Below are 10,663 nucleotides of genomic sequence, written 5' to 3' on the forward strand. Positions count from 1 at the left end.
TTCAAATGAGGAAAGCCAGATTCAGTATAGACAATTATTTAAGTCCTAGAAAACAGTGAGATAAAGAAGTCTTTGGGGAAAAAATCTTTGACGATTTGAATTAATTTATGATACACAACTGTGAAATTAAGAAAGTGATTTCTTTAGTTAAACTATTGCAAAAATGTTTTCAGATAACGTAAGAGACATGTATAGCCATAAACAACAACAAAAAAGAGAAAACACCCTAAGCCAAATGCACATACTTAGAAGAAACCTAGAGAAAGAGATGTACTCAAGCTTCTCCACTTAAGTATTAAAAAAGCTATCAGAATATTTTGTAATGTCAACTCATGGACAGGCAGCTGCACCAAATGCCTTCTCAAAATCTCTTTGGAAGAAAGGATGCACTTGAGGCCAGGCAAAGTCTTGGTGTTAACTCTTACAAGTCCAGATAAGTACAATTTTATACTAACTGATAAAATTGATGCTTCAGTTAATACTCCTCTTAAAAATGCAGCCATGACTCAAAGGAAGCTGTTTTTTCACCTAGTTAACTTGCACCATTCCAAGAAGTCCCACAGCACTTCTTTTGGCTCCTGAAAGAGCCTATTTCAGTGGCTGTGCTTTGTTATTGTGTGGAACAAACTATAGCAGAAAATCTTAGCTGCACCTTTTGACCAGCACATACTTAATTTATTCCAAAGACTGGTACTATCACAAACCAAGTAGGAGGTAGCTATTTTTATTTTTGTTCAGGCTATCTAAGAGCAACTTTCTTACAAAAATATGTAAGTAAATCAGCAAATAAATAAACATGCCAGATAACAAAATATTCTGCAGTTAAGAAACAAAACAGAAAGTTTTGCTATAATACAGATCATACCTACTGTAGGTATGTAGATACTGCATTTAAATTAGCTTGAATTCTACTTTCAAGTTGCTTTTGCGTTGAAACACACAGGATTATCTTCAGACTTCATTCTTCTCTTCCTCTCTTTCATTTGTGGGTTTGGTGCTTCTTCATGATGGATTTGCTTGTGATGTTCACTCAACTGATGTCTGGTTTTGAATACTTGATCCTGAAATGAAGAAAAAAGGGGCACTAGCAATTCTGTAATTTTCCATATGCTCCTTCAACTCTTCTCTGGATTGCCATTTAAGACATAAACTAAGCAAACTAATTAAAAAAGAAACCCAAAATACACTATACCAGTATTTTATAATACCATCAGTTATGGAAAGACTTAAAAGTCAGATACGAAGCTTCCAGGTGAAGAAAGAAAAAGCTGTTGAGAAAATAAATCTTGCTCCTCATTCTGTGTTGTTTGTGAAACACACATAAAATAGAGCTTCCCATGAAAAGTTGTTTGTTTGAGTTGGTTTTTGTTTGTTCATTTGTTGTATTGTTTGGGGTTTTTTTAACCTGTAGGACAAAATGAGAAGCAAGTTAAAGATAAGTAATTTTGAAGAAAGAGCTGCTCTTCTTTATTCTTGTGTACACTGCAAATACAATGAATAGGCAAGTGATTTATAGAAATGATCAACTACCATTCACACACATCTTGGAAGTACAGATTATCATTATTGGACGCACACCTGAATTATAAAATTGCTGAAGTGCTGCTCAACACAATGAAAGATAAAAACAAAATTAGGTAATTAGGTAAGCACAAATTACAATCATACAAATGACAGCATTTGAAAAGTTACTACTGTGTTTGACATACCTTCATGACAATAAATATCCCTTTCTTTTTAAAAATGACAATGCATTAAGGAGAAACACGATTTTCAGGTTTCTCATTTGATCTGAATCCCTTTATTTTACCAGATTACAATGTATTTTTCATATAAAAGCTTTATCATACAATGCACATTTCTAACATTCCTGTCTTTTCTAAGTTTCCTCAGGCAAACTTCCAGTGATCCTAATACATGTAGATAAAGAACAACCAACCTTTTTACGTAATACAGCTACTATGCTGCAAGGAATTGACTTTCGTTATGTTATGAATATCCAAAAATTGCTAAAATAACATAAAATGCTAATTATGTTGTTAAGACTAATGCAAAGATCAGTGAAATGTCAAACCAAGATAAAACCTTAAGAAATACAGTGCTGCATACACTTTTGTCCTAGTTTAGGGCAAATTAGGGAGGAAAACTCCAAATGGGGATTTCCCCAGGGAAATGCTCCCTCCCCACCAACTGGTCTGGGAAAGGAAAAAAAAGATTCCTTGGAGAGAAGTGGAAAAAGCTGTTTATTTAACGGAAATTGAATAATATTAAATAATAAAACCTCTTGCTGTTCGATGGGATGGCAAATCTAGGAAGAAAAGTCCTTTTCATGTGGTGTAGCTCGGCTCGCTCAGTCCCTTATCAGTCCTTTCGGCGCTGGAAAGTGCCGAGGCCCAGGCCCCGGTGGGCCACAGGCCTGAGCTCTCGGGGTTTGGCTGGGTGTTCAGTCCAGAGCAGGTTTGCACAGATCCAAGAAAAAAAAGAAAAAAACAAAGGTCCAGGGAACTCCTCTGTCTCAGCTAGCTAAAACTAACTAAAAGCCAGAGAGAAGCTCTGTCCCGCTGTCTGTCCGTGCTGCAGACACCACAGTCCAGGAGCGGGATGTGTGGGAGTGATGTTTTTCTTTAACACAAACTGCGCACTTCTTCTTCCCCCTCTCTTGCTCTCAAAGCCAGACTTAAAGGTGCAGAACTTAATATATAACATAAACCAGACGACTGGGGATACCAGTATCATAAAGTCACCCCAGGATAACTTTTAAATATATATCATACTTTGTAAAACTAGGAAAGGAAAAAGCCCATTACATGATTGAGAAGATATCCAGTGCTTGTTTCAGAGTAAATTAAATATTTTCAACCATGCAAGTATCATTTGGTACAGAATAACTAAATTTGACTCAAATGTTTGGTCCTGACATAGTATGTCTATTAATGCTTTTATACTAGCAACAAACTACCAAAATACCTTTCACCACCCTCCCAAAAGCTTACAAACAAGATATAAAAGCTGATGTTGTTATATATCAATCTCAAAACAGCTGTAACAACTCTGCAGATAATTTGTAAAAAGCAGAACTTGATAATGTGAGACATTTTAACAGACTGCTGTTTACAGAAAGAAAAAATCAAAGATTTTTTTCCTCACCCAGTGTCACTGAGCCTTATTTACTAAATTGCCCATTGCTTTTAATGTGATGATACAGCAGGCATCAGATTACAAATACTGCTGGATTCTGGAGTCTCTAGTGACTAAGAGAAAAGGGAGGATAAATTTCCAGTTTTGTGACAGATTAAAAAATATCTAAGAATCTAAGAATCTAAGAATCTTACTGCTTTTTTCATTTGCTGTATTCAAGCATAAATAAACACTTACCTGACTCTCCAATTCAGTGTACACCAGCGTGGTTCAGTCAAGACACCACCAACACATGTATGGATGTTGTGATGGAGCTGAAGCCCGTAACTCTAAAGGGTCTGTATGTCACAGGATCTAAGGAAGAAATATGTGAACTTTTATATAGCCATGTATTGTATGGCATATACATAGTGTATAGCAATGTAGAACTTAGTAACTCAGTAACTCATACTGCTAAAGAAGATAGCATTCTGGTCATTTATTGTACTATATTAAGGTAAATTCCCAACATATTTCCCACAACACAAAATAAAAGCTGTATTAAAAAACTCAAACAAAGTCTCAACTCATTAAGTTTGCTAAGACAAGAAATAAAAATTAGGTATTGCCAAAATGAAAGTTGAATTGCCAAAATCAAAGCTGCCTTTGTAACCTTAATCTCATTGCTTTTTGTGTTATTTACTCTGCTCTTTAAAGAATAAAGTGAGTCTAATGAAGCACTACCCATTCCACACACTGAATTTCAGAAGGATTACTGGGAGAAGAAATTTGTATACAGGCAAATAAAGCAAGATTTTGCAAGTGTACCCACCCACACAGATGAGTGCTTGGCTTTTTGACCTGTATTGAGAGTTCTCTTAAAATTTTGTTGTTGTTTTTGTTGTTTTCCTCTCTTTTCAACATCCAACAAGTTTTAGGTTTCATTTTTGGAATCAAAATGCCTAACATGCTAAAACATCAATGCCAGGTTTCATAATGGGGAATTATATATATAGACACATACACACACCAAAACTCTCTGGATGCTTGAACTAATTGTCATTTGAGTAATGGCAGCAAAAGTAAATAGAAGGGATTGTGTACCCTTCTTATTTTAATGCTGGTTCACATGTCTGAGACTAAATCCTTCTGTTCACTTCAAACCAAACTGTGGCACAGGTTATTCTCATTTTCTGAGACTCCCCATTATTTTACTATTTTCCCACTTTACCATGACTCATTATCACTTTTCCTAATATGACAAATCCTGCTTAAATTCATCTCCTAATCTCATCTTTACCTCTGGCAACAGCTCACAGGTTTCCCTGCTTCACTGGTGTTCAGTATCCACCACATTTTACATGCTGTCTACAAAAGAATCAAAAACCTTTGCAAGCCAGGTGCCAAAGGAAACTGGCAAGTTCTCCTAGCTCCTGTCCCTGCCTCCCTGAAAAAGTGTGTCACAATTAGCTTCCTGCAGTAAGGTATTGTCATTGTTCATTGCATTTTTCAGAAGCACTAAAAAGGCCAAATCTCAACTGATTTTCCATCAGGAGTGTGGCCTTTCAGCTGTTCTAATAGACGACACCACCTGAAAAATGCTTATATATTTCCTGCAAGGCATGTACTATTAGGACTTCTTAAATAAAAGGTATACACAGTCTTGCAGGCTCCACTTGAAAACATTATGAACAGAAAGTTTTCCCCATATGCATTCTAGAAACTTGGCTGAATCATTTTGGTTGATTTGCATGTCTGACATAATTAAATGTCCAAAAAGAAATCAGAAAGAGACTAAACCCTTGGGTTAAAATAGATCTAAATTGAATATTGAAGCTGGATGGTCATCATGAAGAGTATTACAATTTTCATGTTCTTCCAATCACATCGGTATAAAGTTCAAGCCAGAAAAGCTTCAGACATGAAGCATCCTTGATATTTTCCACAGTATAGTATGCCCACCCCAGTTTAGTAACACAACAAACAACAAAATTAATAGCCTTCCTTGTATGAAGCAAGGATCTCTACCTCTTGCAGATGGAAATTAAGCTTCACTGAGATGAAGCAACACTTGACAAAAGAAGATAGACTTGCTGCTACTAACTTAACAAGGCAGAATTTCCTTTTGAACTAACAGCTAGTTATCCAACCAAGCAATTACCAATTGCCAAAATGAGCTCATCAGAAACTGAAAACAACTTAGTATGTATTCAAAACCCAAGCATCTCATCATGTCCTGCCATCCAGATTTCCTGCACTGAATGCTGGCTTCTTTACCTACATAAGAGTTGCTGAGCTGCAAGCTCAATGCAGCTGCCACATCCCAGCCCACCTACTGCCTTGGAAAGATGGGGATCCTTGTTTAGTGCCTTCAAGCAAACTCTAGGAAGTCCCTAACCCTTCCTCCCTGCCCTTCAAACCACCATTCTAATCTATCTTGATGAGTCTTAACACCTTCTTCTGTCAATTAAAATAAATTTACTCGTACGTACACTTATATTAAGTGAATAGTTAGCACTGAAAGAGAAAAAAAGAAAAATAACTGCAAAAAAATCTTGCATCTTGCATTCAGTACAGTTAGAAACAGCACCTGTTCTTGCACAGATGCTTGCAGAGTTTGAGCCATTCCTTTGTTGTATTAAAAGCCATGGTTTGTTACAACAGCTTAAAACAAGAGCAAATACATTAATTTAAAATAGAAAAAATTTATCCACATTAAGATTATTAATATAAATACTCAAACTTAACTCCTATGTAGTTTTTAAGTATTTTGTGGTTATTTAAGCAATATGAGACCAAATCTGGCTGAGATGCACAGCATTTAAGAACAAAGAGCAATTATTGATTATGAAGACATAATTTGACCATGGGGACTCCATGAGCAAATCCAAGGTTAGCTCAGCTCTAAGAATGCTTAGTGCATTCACAGTGTCAAACCAGAACAAAAACCAAAACGAACCAAAACATGATACAAGCAGCTCTCAAAGATTTCAAACCACAATTAAAAATGAGTTAGCAAAATATGCACTTTCAGTGAAGTTATTTTGTTGTGAATTATGAAGCATATGAAAAATATTGAAGGAACAGATACATTAGAACACCCAAGCTTCAAAGGAGTATTTTTAGTGACAGATACAATACACTTTATGTGTCCATTTTATTCTAAGCACATCTGCTGACAGTCTAAATTTGGTCTGGAGAAAGTAGTGGTAGGAGGTTGCACAGAGGATTCCTGTTTAAAGGGAAATGCAGTCAAGACCACTAACCCTCTCTTGTAAAGCTTTTAATATAAAATCACTCAGCTTCCCAGCGACTTCTGAACTCTTTTTCTAAGATTTAAGATTCGCTTTGTATGCTGCTTTCCACTAACCTGTTAGGCTTTCAAGTAGGTTAAAAGCTACAACAAGCATATTGTACCAAATAATGTTAGCGATTCCAGTGAGAACTCAACACTAAGTTAAACACAAGCTTAGTGCTAAGAAGCTGTGTTTAAAACTATTTCAAAAACCATCACCATAGCCAGCAGAAAGGCTCTCATTGTATCAGCTCCACAAGCACAATAAATCAGCAGACAACAGTTCCTTATAATTTTACAGTAAAGCTTCCTATAATGGATTAAAACATCTGAAAAACATTAGCAAGTTGAAGATTTCTTAGTTTCTTTATTGTTTCTTCTGCACCTTAAAAATGTATAGAAATTACCATGGTGTTAAACAAATATTTAGAAAGGTTTCCTTTGCTCATATTTATCACAAAAAATGTAAGCAATGTTCCCAAAAAATATAAAATATTTAAAATTCCACAATATTTCCAAGAGCTTAAAAAATTAAGTATTTAACCTATCAGATTTTTCACTAGGAAGCTAAAATTAAGTAAACTTTCTGCATACTAACATAACAATGAATAGTAAGTTATAATCTTCAAAATTCATCGCCCCCAGACATAATGGAAATTGTCAAAAGAGCATCTCAGAAAACCCAGTCCCAGGTTTTCTCACTACAGTTGTAAGGAAGATGGATTTTTCATTCCCACGCCTCCCACCCAAAAGGAATGAGATTACTCATTCAAGAGACAATTTATAATTTGTTAATAAAAAGCAGTTCTCCTTTCACTTAAAAAACCAATAGTCTGTATAAGCACTCATAAATTTTTTCACTGCTGTAGTCATCTCTATTTCAAAATACTGTGAATTTCAGTTGTCTTTCCATGTGCTTTGCTTCCTACCCCCTTAGAGGAATGTTGTATTAGACTGCAGCCTTGTTCTTGGCTTACAGTCACAACTAAGGGGACACTGTAAGTTACTGTGAAGCAAATAAAAAATCTGTTTTTCTTTCAGTTCTAAAAATTACCATTTTCTCAATTACTTTTCCTCCAGAAATTCTGCTATAACCTTTTAAAAAATTCTATCTCCTGCCCTGTCAAGCAGCAAAAACCTCAGAACAAGCCCGCGTATCACAAAGACAACAAAGGCATCAAAACTAGACAGCATAACATGTAATCCAATCTAAACCTTTCAATCAAAACCCTTCATAATCTAATTACATAATGACACAGATGCCTGGCTGAAACCACAGGGTGCCCTGTCATTCCACATTCCTTCACATTCTTTGTCTCTTTCCTTACCTGACCACTGCCACAAACTCCAGAGCACAACCGTGAGCCATCACCTTATTTCACCGTGACCTGTTCTTTTACTCAGCCATACTGAGAAATCAGAACCAAATCAGTAGTTCAACCCACGAAGCAAGAATTCGGTTTATTTCCCAGCAGCAGCCAGGGAAACCTTGCTAAAGTCAATTAATCACTGCAACCACCTGCAATACTGAATGGTTAAACAGAAAAATTCCCAGACTACCTTTGTACACAATCATTCAAGATTTTTACCTACAGACATGAAGGTGAGCACTAAATGCATTTATGGATGCATTTGGATGCAGATGGATCCATTTTATGGATGGCATAGCACTTGAACCTACAAACAGAGGCATCATTTAAGCAATGAGGAAAAATGTATAATCGGTACAAAAGTGTCATTTATAGTTAATGCAAAGGGGAACGGAAATAGAATACTGGAACAGTGTCCTTTTGTGATTTAGGAGACAGATTACACTAGTCAAGGTCTTTCATTTTATAAATGGAGATACTATTTAAGTACTAGAAATATCATGAAATGTAGAGATAAAAGACATTCACCTTGATAGAAGTACCTTCTGAGTAATGTTAAGAGTCATTAAAAAGATACCAATATTGAAATGGTTGCAATATGACTGTTAACTACTCATAAAAATATTCAGAATCCAAAATATGAAATGAGACAGGATTTTGAAGAAGGAACATCATCAACAGGTGAACATTTATAACATATTTTTAGAATTTTTACCATTCTTACGTTTTCTTTGCTCAAAACAGCATGAAGATGTTTTACAGTAGCTTCTGATGATAGTATTTACAGCTCATACTGAAAGGCTCTGGCAAATTTTGCATTGACCAAAGAAAGTTATTTGCAGTGATAAGTTTAACCTGAGGAGGCAACTGGATGAGAGTGAAAAATAAAACCTGACTTACTGGTAAAATCACTGTGTGGGCACAGAACTGTATCCTGGTACTGCCAAGCAAGCTACATGAAGATTGCTTATCTGCTCAGTTTCAGATGATGTGCACTGAGATGAGGTTTTCTCTGATGGCTGTTTCTCTGCACTTTCCAGGCACTTTACAAAGTGATATAAAAGCACTTTCACAGATGAAGCACTGGTAGGTTTCTTTTATCCACATGTGTGATTTTCAGTGATTTTCCATTAAGATCTACTCTGTCATGTGACAACAAACACATTTAAAGTCATGATCCATGTCACGATCCTTTAAATGGATTTTCTCAGCATCATTCAGCTCTAATGCTACATCCCACACATTCAGAAATGCTGCTTTCTCTCAGAACCCAGCTTTAAGGCACAAGCATCTTCCACAGGGCGAACAGAGCCTTTAGATCCAGCTTTCAACTGATTTTCCTATGATATTTACACCTTGACTGAGCTTTAGGGGCTTTTAATTTCCCCAGCAAATGTCTGGGTTCTAACAGTGAAGACATGACACATGCTAAGAAGCACAGACTGGGCTTACCTGTCCTTTCTCTTGGAATATGGAAGTCAGCACTGCAGGGTTCCTCAAATTGAAAGTAATCTGCTACTTCTTCAAACAAGGTGTTCCTTTCGCAGGAGTGAGATGCACGAGGATTATGCTTGAGCTCATGTCACAACAGCAAGGACTCTTATTTTAAGGTAAAGACAGTAACTTTTTGCAAGGTTTTCTTTGTTTTCATTCTTTTCATCTCCAATGCTACATAATTCATTTTTACCTTGGTCCATTGCAGGGCAGCCTGAAATTCCACACACCGTATCAGTTTCACGCATTTGAACCAGATGCATCCTGATCGTACTTTTGATCCTGCTTGTGAAATGGCAGAGCTTGCACTAACATATCTCCATCAGAAGTATTTCCACCAGACCAGGCAATTTGGGCTTCAAAATCCTGAAGCAGAGCAGCATACAGCTGGGATTCTGTGACATCCTCACGGTGATGTGTGGATTCATTGACAGAACACATCAGTATTAGTAGTTAAATTTGTTACTTTTCTGTAGTTGCGGTTGGTTAGAACATGGTGCTAGTAACACTAAGGTGGTGGGTGCTATCCCTCTACGGGACATTTACTTAAGAGTAAATGTGTTTTACTCGAGGATCCTTGTGGATCCCTTCCAACTTAGTCCAACAGTCTGTGAATCTGTGAAAAGACAAAAAACCAAGAGTTAAAATCCACTTCATGATTTCGAGTGTCTTAGCCAAAGTCTGGGGAGCAATGACATTCAGATTCAGATTCCAGCCCTAGGGATGTCTGCAGATTTTACGACCATCTGCAAGAAGTGAGGGTCCTGCATGAGAAAAATTATGCCATAAATGACTGCTCAAACCACCTGTTTAAATTAAAAATGAAATGCAGCTTAGCAACGTTAGGGCATTTCTCTGCTAAGTTTACAACAGCCCCTGTTAGCAGACATGCAGCAATGATCTTAAATCTAATACTCATTTTAAAAGGCGAAACGCTGGCGAGAAACCTGCACCCTCCAGCCCAAGAGCCACCGCAGCGCACCCGGACACAGCCCCGGCCCCGAACCGCACCGATCCTTTCCCTGCAGCCCGGCACAGCCAGGCCGAGCCTGGAAAGGCAAATTAAGCGCCTTTCAACAGGATCATGGAATTACAGAACGGCTTGGGTCGGAAGGCACCTTAAAAATCACCCAGTTCCAACCCCCTGCCACGCGCAGGGATACCCTTCCACTGGACCAGGCTGCTCAGAGCTGCGACCAAACCAGACTTGAACGCTCCCAAGGCTGGGGCATCCACAGCTTCCCTGGGAAACGCATTCCGGTGTCTCAGGGCCCTCACGGCGAAGAGCTCGCTCGCAATACCTCATCCAACCCCGCTGACTCCCGGCCAGATCCCTTCTGGCCAGATCCACTCCCGCCACCGCCGCCGCCGCCTCCCCCCGGCCGCC

The 10,663-nt window shown here is 37.7% G+C and overlaps 1 long non-coding RNA gene across 3 annotated transcripts; it reads right to left on the reverse strand.

The window, feature by feature from the left end:
- Nucleotides 1-708: 708 nt before the first annotated feature.
- LOC106628296 (uncharacterized) lies at nt 709-10,658 on the reverse strand. Of its 3 annotated transcripts, XR_015772374.1 has the most exons (5): nt 10,578-10,658; nt 9,235-9,892; nt 8,683-8,924; nt 3,376-3,492; nt 709-1,061 (listed from the first exon to the last, which is right to left on the reverse strand). It is a non-coding gene; the product is annotated as an uncharacterized LOC106628296 (long non-coding RNA). The 3 variants fall into 3 exon arrangements; XR_001331621.2 differs by lacking the exon at nt 8,683-8,924; XR_015772375.1 differs by lacking the exon at nt 8,683-8,924 and having other exon boundaries at nt 2,282-3,492.
- Nucleotides 10,659-10,663: the final 5 nt, after the last annotated feature.

Source organism: Pseudopodoces humilis, chromosome 1 (assembly GCF_049639895.1).
Source record: "Pseudopodoces humilis isolate 2021_Gansu_Grassland_sample_001 chromosome 1, ASM4963989v1, whole genome shotgun sequence".
Lineage (NCBI taxonomy): Eukaryota > Metazoa > Chordata > Aves > Passeriformes > Paridae > Pseudopodoces > Pseudopodoces humilis.